This window comes from Hemicordylus capensis, chromosome 2 (assembly GCF_027244095.1).
Source record: "Hemicordylus capensis ecotype Gifberg chromosome 2, rHemCap1.1.pri, whole genome shotgun sequence".
Taxonomy (NCBI): domain Eukaryota; kingdom Metazoa; phylum Chordata; class Lepidosauria; order Squamata; family Cordylidae; genus Hemicordylus; species Hemicordylus capensis.
In genome coordinates, this window is record NC_069658.1 from 358,620,823 (window position 1) to 358,634,310 (window position 13,488).

At 45.8% G+C, this 13,488-nt stretch overlaps 1 protein-coding gene across 3 annotated transcripts in view; it reads left to right on the top strand.

Moving 5' to 3' along the window:
* Positions 1–13,488, top strand: part of SH3RF2 (SH3 domain containing ring finger 2) — a 120,712-nt gene that overhangs the window by 26,296 nt on the left and 80,928 nt on the right. The gene's annotated exons all lie outside the window — the stretch shown is intronic.

The window sequence follows — 13,488 nt, forward strand, 5'->3', positions numbered from 1 at the left end:
CAGCACAGGGCTTGGGGCAATTGCCCTGGTTGCCCCGCCCTAAGGACGGCCCTGACACTGATAGCTGGGGGTATGGCAATGTCAGCGAGTGGAGGAGGAGCAGCGATGGACCTGCTTATCACTGTTTTAAAGGGGCTGTGGAAGCCCTCAGTTTTAAAGCTGCTATTCAGATGCCAAATCCTATTCAGAATTGTACTGCTTTTCAGACGCCAAATTGCATCTCAGCACACCCCTACAAAAATGTGTGTGTGTGTGTGTGTGTATTCAATTTAAAATGTTGATTTAAGATTGCATGGCAAAATCGGAAATTGTCGTGAAATTTGTGGAATGCATTTTCAAATTCCATTTAGTACATTCCTACTGGCATTCATGGAGCATTTCCAGACAGCAGGCTCTGGGAGGGAATTTGCCCCATAAAACCAACGCAAAAAGTGGATATTTTTTTACCCCAGACATAAACCAGGCTACACTCGAATGCGCAATGAAGAACCCAAATGATGTCTGGAGTGCTTCCCTATAGCTCGCAGGGACTTGGGAGTAAATCTGACCGATATGTGAATACACACCCTCCATTCCAGAGGAGAAGAGAGTTAAAAACCTCATCTGGAAATGCTCCCGGTGATTTTTATTTATATTTATTTATTTATTATTTATTTTTACATTTCTATACCGCCTTTTGTTAAAAGAAAACCCCAAGGCAGTTTACAAAAATTAAAACATACAATAAAAGCAATAAAAACATTAAGCAATAAAAACATCAAGCTAAAAACATATAAAACAAGCATAAAAACAGAACAGCAGATAACAGATTGCAAAGCATACATGTGAAGACTATGGAATGATACATCACCGACATTTACAGAGCAGCTAAGAAAAGAATGATGTACATGGGGTTGAACACACACTACCTGCCCAAGGGCTTCTACATGATATCAGATTACCAGGAAGCCTGTTATGAACTGTGTGTGAAGGAACTTGACACATGTCATCATGGGCTCACCAGTGAATTGGATTCATGGTGAATCACTCAAATAATCAGTTTACCACATAAATAGGAACATAGACCTGCCATTCTCTTGTGTGAAATACTCTTGGTGGTTCTTTTTTATATATACCCTGGCACATGATGAACAATAGAACCCTGATGGGCAATGATCCCTGATACAACACAACTATTCCAAATTATTAGAATTTATCATACTGCATAGGGTTGTAAAGGAAAGTTTGTGGAGTGACTAATAAGAGAGACACTGCAGTTCTAGGCTTTCTTCCAACCTTGGAACCCAAATGGGTACAGTGCTCTCTCAGCCAAAAAGGTGGGGGGAGATTCTGTAAATGGCTGTCCTGAAACTTCCCATTGCTCAGGGAAATAGAGAATGTGAAAGAAGATTCAAACTAGGTCAGCCTTTTCCATCAACATGGTTGAAAAATAGGCCCATGTAATTAGCTTTGAATGAGCCTTTAATGAAGCCCAAACAGCATTACTAAGGATGGGCAATCTCCTCCCCAGTCAGTTCAGTAACCCCCCTGCCCTCCCCTCAGCTCATCAGAGAAACCCTGACATTTTCTTTGAATTCTCCCCTCCTGGAAACTACCTTTTGAATTTCACTTAGAAGACATTTCAGTTCAAAATTCTTTTTAGAGGGGTATAAACCAAAGTGAACCTGGCACAGAAGAATGATATACTCACCCAACATGGCTGCAGATTCCACTGCTCAAAATTTGTTTATTACATTTCTGTACGGCCCTATCCAAAGACTCTGGGTGGTGCCTTGCTCAATATATTGTGTGATTGAGAGTTGCAATAAAGCTGATCAGATGCAAGTCACATGTACCTGCATGTCCCTGGCATAGTGATGTGAACATCACTTTTTGAATGATTAAACTGATTATTCTTCCATTGTTCATGAGGCAACTTGTGTGTGTTTAGTGGTGGTCAGACTTGTGAGCAAACGGATGGATCAGAGCAAGGGTATTTTCTGCAAATTATTTTCCAATTTAAAAGAAAAATAAGTCACTGACAGCAATCAGCCATAATTTCATGTAGAGTTCCAGTAATCAGCTTTTAAGTGTACACCAAAACAGTGGCTTTGAGCCTTTTTTGATGCAAAATCATCAAATAAACTCAAAAGAATCTCAATGTACATGTTGAGCAAAAAGAAAAATTTCAGGCCAAGGAGCTCACCTTGGGATACAGGCAGTCATTATAAGAAGAGGCCTCATTCCAAGTCCATTATTTTTAATTGTGGTGGCATGAATATTTTCATGCCAAAATAAAAAAAAATCTGGGGGTGCATTTCCCTCTGGGAGTTGTCACAACATATTTATTCTTTCCCCCTTCCACCTGTCCATTATGACAAAAGGAAGTGCTTCTCTACATAGCACGAAATTACTGTATGACATTTGCTGCTACAATACATAGTGATTGCTATGTGATTGTAAAGACATATAGATTTCTTTAAAGGATATTGGACAAATTCTTGGGTGACAAGTCTGTCATCAGTGACTACTAGGTATTATGGCTCTATGCCATCTCCAGGTTCACAGGAAGCGTACCTCTGACTACTAGCTGCAGTAGCGGCCAAAGACTGTTACCTACATTTCCTGCTTGCGGATTTCCCAGAGCCATTTGACTCGCTACTGTGAGCATCAGGATGCTGGACTGGATGGGCTTTTAGTTTGATCCAACATAATTCTTCATATGTGGTAAAATATATTTTTTTAAAAACTCATGTTCTCTTTCGCTAGAACTTCTTTTTCTTGTAAGGCCTTGCTCATAAGGAACAAATACCTTGAAGCTTTGTCTCTGAGTTTGAATTTCAAACTTCTTAGAGCTTGCAGGGTTAGAAACTGTGGAAGATTATACTGTTATAATCTCTAGCCAAACAAGTCCCATTATCTGATGGGTGGAATGAGGTGGAAACAAACCACTCTTCCTTCCTATGTGTATAATATAAGCAGATGGAAATAAAACATACTGAGGCTATTCTCATGATGGGGGGAAACCTGGCTGAGGGAGCCCAGCATGGTTTCCTCCCCTTGTGAGAACCACCGGACTCATAGGCGAGCCTGGTGGTTCAACGGAGGCTAGCCTGCCAAAATCGAGCCTGCACTCTCTGCAGAAGCCCTGCAGGCTCTCCACACTGCTCGTGTGGAGGGCCTCACTATATATACTGAATAAACAACCAGAATAAACAAACTGAATAAACAACCAGAACCTATCCATATTTACTCAGAAATGTCCCATTGTTTTTGATTTACATTAATGGAACATTTGCAGAGAACCAAGTATGTTTAGAATTACAGCCAAAGAGTCCACAATTACCTATTATTTGATTTTCCACAGAACTTGATGTTACATGAGAACCAATATATAGAAGGCAAATTATCTTGAGCTGGTCCGTGGTATCACAGGCATGTTCTTCAGGAAAAGGTTCTGTCTCCAGGACTTTTTAGAGTGACTGCTGTCTGCTGCAAAGACTGTTACTCAATGACTAAAAAGAGCCAGGGCATGAATTATCTATGGACCTCTGCGCATTTAGAAGTATATGTCAGCCCATTAAATATACTGCTACTACTACAAAGAATATTTATGCACATTTAAAACCACCTTATATCTCTTTTTAAAATAGTTGAAAATGTTGTGATCCTAATGGACACATAACTGGAGCACCGGGAGGCACCAGCAAACTTGCCGGCCACCAGGGAGGCACCCTGCAAAACCCCTCAATACTGCTCCAATGTAATTCAACAGAGAGGAATGTTCACCCACTCATAAAACACTTAGACAAAAAGGTGGGTGGAACTAATGGAATTCTGTGGCATGGCCGAGGGAAGAGGAGACTTGTACAAAAGAGCGGGAAGTACCCCATCATGAAGTATACTCTCTTAAGATTGTCACAAAGTTACTGCAGGGTCTCCTGTTTTTGTTGCTAGTGTTTGTTTTTTCATCATGCTAAACCACAGGCTCAGGTATCATATGCACACCAGGGCTATATTGCAACTTATTGGGGCTATTTACATGACCGCACAGACAGTCGAGCAAGCAGGGGGGAAGCCAGGCTTCAATCTACCTTCCCCCAGATGACCACTCCAAACCCCTATGGTGCACACCCACACGACCAGCACTCCTGGCAACACAGGTAAACATAGGCCAGGACTCATTGTCCTGGCCTCCAAGAATCTCAAAGTGCACTGTGCAATTTCTCCAGGGAACAGGTGCTCTAGGCACCCATCTCTGTGTCAGCATAAGCTGCAAGCAGCTCACACCGACAAACAACCCCAGGAGCCGGATTAAGGGCTCATTTATGACCAGCTTCTGCAAACATGAGAGTTAGGATACAATTCCATGAGGCTATTCCCACAATCAGGAGAAATCGGGCTAGGGGAGCCTAGCCCGATTTCTCCTGATCGTGGGAACCACCGGGCTCGCAGGCGAGCCTGGTGGCCTCCAGGCAGTTAACCGGCCAAAGTAACCCTCCCCTTAAACCAGGTTTGCAGAGTGAGCGCTCCGCAAACCCGGTTTTAAACATTGTGATTAGTCACAGCGCAGCTCCGTGCTGCGGCTACTCACAAGTAGACCCCTGGCGGGAGGCTGAAAAGCAGCCTCCCGGCTCGGGGATCTCCCTAGTATGCCCTGCGCGCTCGTGCAGGACATACTGGAGCTTCCTGTGACCACGTTGCCCCTGATCTCCCCAGCCCCCGCCAGTTCCGTCATGGAGCCGGCAGTTGTGTGGGTGGCCGATCCAGCCAACCAGGGCTCCTGCCCTGCTTGTCTGCAGGGAGAGCGGGCTTAGCCCGCTCTCCCAGCTTCCCTTCACAAATCGGGTCTCACTGACCATGAGACCCGGCTCCATGAATCACTTGTCAGGGAGCTAGAATTGACTGCAGCTTTGTCTTAAGCATACATTCCATGGAAACCGAGACTTGTCCTGCATAATGGACCAGTTCAGATACATTTCCAGCCCACATATCTAAAAGGGGGATGCACCAATAGTTTAGTATTTGGGCTAAGTGTAGAGTGGTGATTTTAAACAAACAGCCCACCCCACATGAGAAAGGAATGTGTAAGGAGGGTGTCCAGATTTCCACAAAAGGCATCCTGATGGCTGCACTCTCACTATATCCCCCTTTTAACCAAATGGGCTGGGAAAGTATCATCCAAACCAGCCGTTAATGTAAAACCATAGTGAAAAATTACAAGCCAATAATTAATTTAAAGCTCTTGTTCAACGAAAGATGAAAAATATTTGGCAAAGAAGTACTGAGCTGCAAGTGGGATGAAAAGGAAGTACAACAGCAATAAACAAATATGGTCTAAAGCACATGAAGAAGGAAAGAGGTGTAGAAAGCAGGACTACTTTATGTTGAGCAATGTGGGTGGAGCTTGAGAAATCCAGGAAGCAAGTACTAGAGCGCAAGTCAGTTTAATTAATAGCTACTGCTACTTCACTGCCATGGCAAAAGGGGATCCAGCCAAATTACAATGTTTCAGAAGAAGAATGAGGATGCAGGTATATAGCACATTATGCTCTGTAAGATATATTCTGAGACTGAGGCATAAGATAAGGTGACAAAGTGGAACAGAAGAGAGCCCAAAGGGTGACACGCTGAGACACAGTGGGGCCATGCACGTGACCTAACGGGAGGGTGGGAGAAAGGCTTCCCAAGCCTTGCTTCCCCCCAGACGATCGTCCGTTGCTCAGTGGGAACACGGAATGCGTTCCTGCACAATCAGCCCCTACTCCGAAGCATGATGGATCAATCTGAGGCTGGGACATGTTTCCTGGCCTCCGTGAATTCCACAATGCACCGCGTGACACATACCCTGCATTGGAGGATTCCCCCAAGAGATGGGAGCTGGAGGTGCCCGTCTCCATGTGCGGCCGGGATGGAAGCAGCCTGGCTTGTACACAAGCAGGTAGCCTGGATTTAAGGAGCACTTGCTCCCTAAACCTCGGCTAGCAGCTGGGCAAAAAAGCTAGGCTAGGCCCCGCTGGCCTGCCAGGATCGGGCCTGATCCCAGTGGTTCTTACACGCAGCCTCACCCATCCCTAGCCTGGGTTAGGCTGCACATGGGAACAGTCTCAGCATTTGCAGAGAACCTTTTTATCCCCACAAGGTGGATTACATTTTCATAGATAATTTTAGGTGCCCCTGTGTTCCACACCATGGAGAGGATCACTTCTCACATACCACTTTTCTTTCTTCAGTGAACACTGTAAATGTAGAGAGCAGGGGGCTGCGTTTCACAGCATGTCAGCAGGAGGGTGAGGCATCAAAGTGTTTTGGTTTTTTAAGAAACACTTTGCATGAGTATAGCACCCCCACTTTCTATCACCTCTGAACAGAGCTTTTGTTTCTTACAATTTCCTCAAGAGAACTGACAGCACTATCAAGACTGACATCACTCTTAATATTATCAGAGCATCTACTCACATAACCTCCACTAGCTAGCAGAGGGACTAGCAGAGGAACTGCCAGCATGGTGTAGTGGTTAGAGTGCTGGACTAGGACCCGGGAGACTGGAGTCCAAATCCTCATTCAGCCATGAGACTTGCTGGGTGACTCTGGGCCAGTCACTTCTCTCTAAGCCTAACCTACTTCACAGGGTTGTTGTGAGGAGAAACCTAAGTATGTAGTACACCGCTCTGGGCCCTTTGGAGAAAGAGAGGGATATAAAAATGTAAGTAAGTAAATAAATAAATAGATGGTTTTAATGACAAACTAATTCTGTGTGTGTGTATGTGTGTGTGTGTATACCTGCTTGAAAGTGGACTATAATTTTACAGGCACTCCTATTTTATTATGAAAATATATTACATACTGAAGCTATTCCCACGATCACTGGAAAGCGGGCTAAGGGAGCTTAGCCCGCTTTCCAGTGGTGGTGGGAACCACCGCCCTCGCAGGTGAGCCCGGTGCTCCCAAGGCGGCAAGCCCACCTAAACCACCCTCCCCTTAAATGTGGTTAACAGAGCAAGCGCCATTTCACTGATGAGTGAGCGCTCAAATGAGCGAATGCTCATTTTGTTGCTCCTGTGTCACTGCGGCGTGCAGTAACACATGAGTAGACCCCCGGCCAGGAGGCTGCACGCAGCCTCCTGGGCTCGGGGGTCTCTCCAGGATGCCCCATGCACTCACATGGGGCATCCTGGAACTTCCAGGGGCCACGTGGCCCCTGATCCCTGCAGCCCCCACCGGCTACATGACGGAGCCAGCAGTCATGTGGGCAGCCAATCCAGCCGCCCAGCTACAAGCGGCTGCTCATCTGCGGATAGAGCGGGCTAAGCCTGTTCTCTCCGCAGAACCCCTTCAGGTGCTTCACACATGTCATGTGAAGCACTTCTAAGAGTTAACCACAACTTACAAACAACACAGTGACATGTACCAAAACTCCAAGAAAACTTCTTTTAAAAAGCTGCTGTAGGCAAGCAGTTTGGAGTGGAGAAGGAACAGTGGAGTGGAGGGGAACTGTGCCTCACCCTTTCTTATATCCATCCATCACCCAGACATTTACCTGGGCATATTCCAGACTAGCTTGCCAAGCAGCAGCAAAATGCCTCCATTCAGGCAAGTCGCATTCAAAATGTAAACAGCAGGGGGAGCAGTCTCGCGGAAACTAACAACCCGGGAAACCAGCAACTTTCTTACACCGGATATATGACATCCTAGCTCTATATCACAGCGATTACATTTGAAACAAGGCATTGGAAAAGTGATCAGCACCCTGTTGGACTGCCATGTCACAACGCAGGAAGTGTGGAAGCACACTTCCAAGATACGACATAACCCCTTTGCATGGTCTAATCTGGAAAGTGCCCTGCAAAAATATATTTTTTGCAGGAAGGTTAGCCTCTTAAAATGAAAAAATGGTGGGTGGGGAAGGGGTTAAGAATGTCTTTCAGAACATAAGAACAGCCCTGCTGGGTCAGGCCCAAGGCCCATCTAATCCAGCATCCTTTTTCACACAGTGGCCTACTAGATGCTTCTGAGAAGCACAGGGAAGAGGTGAGGGTGTGCCCTCTCTCCTGCTGGTACTCCCCTGCAACTGGTATTCAGAGGCATCCTGCCTTTGAGGCTGGAGGTGGCCTATAGCCCTCCCTAGTAGCCGATGATAGACCTCCCCTACATGAAGTTATCCAAACCCCTCTTAAAGGCCATCCGGGTTGCTGGCTGTCACCACATCTTGTGGCAGAGAATTCCACAAGTTGATAATGCATTATGTGAGGAAGTACTTCCCTTTGTTGATTCTAGATTTCCTGGCAATCAATTTCATGGGATGACCCCTCGTTCTAGTGTTATGTGACAGGGGGAAATATTCTCTCTATCCACTTTTTCTACACCATGCTTTATTTGATAGACCTCTATCATGTCTCCCCACAGTCATCTTTTTTCTAAACTAAAAAGCCCCAGGTGTTTTAGTCTTGCCTCATAAGGAAGGTGCTCTAGGCCCCTGATCATCTTGGTTGTCCTCTTCTGCACCTTTTAGTTGACACTTTCAGTGAGCTGTCCACCACAACCCCGAGACCCCTCTCCCGATCAGTCACTGACAGCTCAGATCCCATCAGCATATACTTGAAGTTGGGGGTTTTCATCCCAATGTGCATCAATTACACTTGCCAACACTGAATGCCATTTGTCATTTTGTCAATCATTTACCCAGTTTGGAGAGATCCTTTTGGAGCTCATCACAATCTGTTTTGGATTTCACTACCCTAAATAGTTTGGTATCATCTGCAAATTTGTCCACCTTGCTACTTACCCCTACTTCTAGATCATTTATGAATAAATTTAAAAGCACCAGTCCCAGTACAGTTCCCTGGGGGACCCCATTTCTTACTTCCCTCCATTGTGAAAACTCTCCATTTATACCTACTCTCTGTTTCCTGTCCTTCAAGCAGTTACCAACCCACACATGTACTTGTCCCCTCATCCCATGACTGCTAAGTTTTCTCAAGAGTCTTTGATGAGGAACTTTGTCGAAAGCTTTTTGGAAGTCCAGGTATACTATGTCAACTTGATCACCTTCATGCACACACTTGTTGACACTCTCAAAGAACTCCAAAAGGTTCGTGGTTTGCAGAAGCCATGCTGGTTCTCCCCCAGCAGGGCCTGTTCTTCTATGTGCTTTACAATTTTATCCTTGAGAATGCTTTCCATCAATTTGCCTGGAACAGACATTAAGCTAACCAGCCTGTAATTTCCCAGATCACCCCTGGATCCCTTTTTGAAAACCACTGTTACATTTGCTACTTTCCAGTCCTTCGGTACAGAGCCTGATTGTAGAAATAAGTTATATATTTTAGCAAGGAGGTCAGCAATTTCACATTTGAGTTCTTTGAGGACTCTTGGATGGATGCCATCCAGCCCTAGCAATTTGCTAGTTTTCAATTTTTCCAAACAATTTAGATCATCATCTCTTGTCACTTCTATCTGACTCAGTTCTTTAACCTCCGTTCCCAAAAAGCAGAGCAGGAACAAGTATATGCTCAGTATCCTCTGTTACAAAGACAGCTGCAAAGAACTCATTTAGCTTCTCTGAAACCTCCATATCCTCCTTAATAATCCCTTTCACTCCCTCATTGTTAAAAGGTACAACCGTCTCCCTGGCAGGTTTCCTGCTTTTGATGTATTTAAAGAAGTTTTTGTTATTCCCCTTGATACTTTTAGCGAAATGTTCCTCAAACTTTCTTTTCTCCTCCCTTATTGTCACCTTGCATTTCTTTTGCCATAGTTTATGTTTCTTTCTCTTCTCTTCATTTGGGCATGCCTTCCAATTTTGGAAGGAAGTCTTCTTCTCCTTTATGGTACCTTGAATTTACCTGTTAGCCATGCTGGCATCCTCCTGGACTTAGTGATACCTTTCCTCTTTTTTGGTAAACCTCCTTTTTGGTATTTCCTCCAGTTCTGCTTCTCCACTCCAAATCACCCTCTTCTGAGCCACTTTTGCTTAGAAGTAGCAGCTGCAGAGGTTTTGTTACACACTGGGCAGCAATGAATCGCAGAATTCTAATCAACTTTGGAGAGGATGAGTTGTCGGTATACTGCCAAGGGAAATTGAATCTTAGGCTTCCTGGGAAGCCGTAAGAAGCCATCAATCCGCTTTCCCTCCAGTGGTTCCATTTCTCAGATTCTGCCATATAACTCATGTTTAACTTTGTATACAAGAGTTGCATACTGTAGAATCCAAGAAATGGAACCACTGTTCCATTGAAACAACACTGAAACATCAGAGCAGGATTGGGAGACAAAACATTGTTTACAATATCCCAAGGTTTCAAAACTAAGCAGAATGGCATTTGGCCGCTTCTTTTAAAAGGTTTAAAGTAGGGGAAAGGACCCTGATTAGGCAGAAACACTGCTTGGACCTCTGTGTTAGGAAAGCAGTACATTGTTATCCCAGGAATCCTTTGTGAATAAGTGGAAGATAGCAACATTTTGATTAAACTTTGAAAGCAGAATAGAAATAAGCTGGCAAAAGCTGCTTTGCCTCTTCAACAGTATAGCAACTCCAAAGTTTTTTCACATGTTGTGATGAACACAATCTCAAAGCTAATCTCACTTCAGCTCCACATCTACAAATGCCCTCCTTTTAATTCATGTTGCAGATTTACACACTCATATTTTAGTACTTTTAATATCCAGATTTTATTTATTTTATTTATTTATTTTTGCATTTATATACCGCCTTTCATTAAAAAGATAACCCCAAGGCGGTTTACAAAAGTTAAAAACATACAATAAAAACACAATAAAAACATCATATTAAAAGTACAAAAACATATAAAAACAGGCATAAAAACAACACAACAAATACAACAAATAGAAACACAGAGAAGCCGCAATAGAAAACAATCATGTAAAAGCCTGGGTAAAAAGCCAAGTCTTTAAAAGCTTTCTAAAAGCCGTGATGGAGTCCGAGGAGCGAATGGCCACTGGGAGAGCATTCCAGAGTCTGGGGGCAGCAACAGAGAAGGCCCTGTCCCGAGTGCACGACAACCGGGCCTCCCTCATTGTCGGCACCCGGAGCAGGGCCCCCTCAGATGTCCTCGTCCAGCGGGCAGCAACCCTTGGGAGCAGGCGGTCCCTCAAATACCCTGGGCCCAAACCGTTTAGGGCTTTAAAGGTCAAAACCAGCACCTTGAATTGGACCCGGAAACGAACCGGCAGCCAGTGCAGCTCTTTCAAAATGGGAGTGACATGTTCCCAACGGGCAGCTCTGGATAAAACCCTCGCTGCCGCGTTTTGCACTAGCTGCAGTTTCCGGATATTCTTCAAGGGCAGCCCCACGTAGAGCGCGTTACAGTAATCCAGCCGCGACGTGACTAAGGCGTGGGTAACCGTGGCCAGATCTGCCTTCTCGAGAAAGGGACGCAGCTGGCGCACCAGCCGAAGCCGTGCAAAGGCACCCCTGGCCACCGCCTCCACCTGAGCCTCCAAAAGCAGAGCCGGGTCCAGTAGTACCCCCAAGCTGCGTACTTGCTCCTTCAAGGGGAGTGCAACCCCATCCAGAACCGGTAAAATCTCCTCATCCCGATTGGCTCTCCTACTGACCAACAGTACCTCCGTCTTATCCGGATTCAGTTTCAGTTTGTTAGCCCACATCCAACCCATCACGGCCTCCAACCCCCGATTCAGGACATCCACCGCCTCCCTAGGATCAGATGACAAGGAGAGATAGAGCTGAGTGTCATCCGCATATTGCTGACAACTCAGTCCAAATCTCCGGATGACCTCTCCCAGCGGCTTCATGTAGATGTTAAACAGCATGGGGGACAAGACCGATCCCTGCGGGACCCCACAGGCCAACGGCCACGGGGCCGAGCAGTAGTCCCCCAGCACCACCTTCTGAACCCTCCCCTCAAGAAAGGACCGGAACCACTGCAACGCAGTGCCTCCGATTCCCATACTCGAGAGGCGGCCCAGAAGGATACCATGGTCGATGGTATCGAACGCCGCCGAGAGGTCCAGCAGAACCAACAGGGACGCACTCCCCCTGTCTAGTTCCCGGCGTAGGTCATCCACTAGAGCGACCAAGGCAGTCTCAGTCCCATACCCGGGGCGGAAGCCAGATTGAAAAGGGTCCAGATAATCCGTATCATCCAAGACCCTCTGCAGCTGGGACGCCACCATACGCTCCATCACCTTGCCCAAAAAGGGGAGGTTAGACACAGGTCTATAGTTGTCCAGGTTGGAGGGATCAAGGGAGGGCTTTTTTAATAGAGGTCTTACCACCGCCTCCTTGAGGCACGATGGCATCCTGCCCTCCCTTAATGAAGCATTAACGATCACCTCCAGCCATCTACCTGTCCCCTCCCTGGCAGCTTTTATTAGCCATGAAGGGCAAGGGTCAAGAGCGCACGAAGTCGCCCGCACACTGCCCAGGATCTTGTCCACATCCTCAGGCCGCACCAACTGAAAAGAATCCAACACAACGGGACCAGATGGTACCAGAGGCACGTCTGCCGGAACTGCCAAAACTCTGGAGTCCAGGTCAGCACAGATGCAAGCGACTTTATCTGCAAAGCGACAGGCAAACCGATCGCAAAGAGCCGTAGATGACTCCTCCCCCATTGTCCGGGGGGATGTGTGGAGCAATGTTTTCACCACACGAAACAGCTCTGTTTGCCTGCACTGAGCAGACGCAATGGAGGCGGAGAAAAAACATTTCTTCGCCGCCCCCACCGCCACGGCATAGTCCCTAAAATGGGCTCTAGCCCGTGTTCGATCGGATTCGTGACGACTCTTCCTCCAGCGTCGCTCCAGCCGTCGTCGTCATTTTTTAGTGTAAAATGCATCAGTAGGATTTTGTATGATACTTTTCTAAACTTTTAAATTTCTGCTCATTTTGTTATGCCTCAAAATCTGAAATATTAGGATGTATTCATTATAGGTAAGCTTAAATGTGGCTAAAAATGATTGGCATGTTCTCCTAGCACCTGCAGTGCAGATGATCTCAAAGCAGTTTTCCAAGGGGCATTAGCCGAGTCAGGGGCATAGCAAGGTTGGAGTGGGCCCAGAGACAAGATATCTATATCTATATCTATCTATCTATCTATCTATCTATCTATCTATCTATCTATCTATATATATATACACACACACACACACATACATACACACACACACACACCTCTATGTGCCACAATAGAACATCATCCGAAATTATTTTTATAAAGGTTTTAGAGAAAGACATGCTGTTCTGGTAGTTCCAGGTCTTAACACTCGCATCAATTTCAGAGGATGAATGCAACTGAAGGAAGCCTGGGCGGGTGCGCGGCTGGGGGAGTCAGTCATGTGACTTTCCTTTGGGGGGGCCCAAGACAGTGGGCCCTCAGACAACTGTCTCCCCTTGCCCTATTATAGTTACGCCCCTGCGCCAAGTAATCCAAATTCAGCTAAGTGCAGAGAACCTCTTTCTGATCCTTCACATTTGCCTGCACCATCTGCTGTTCCAACATATCATTTCTTTATTTAAAATATTTC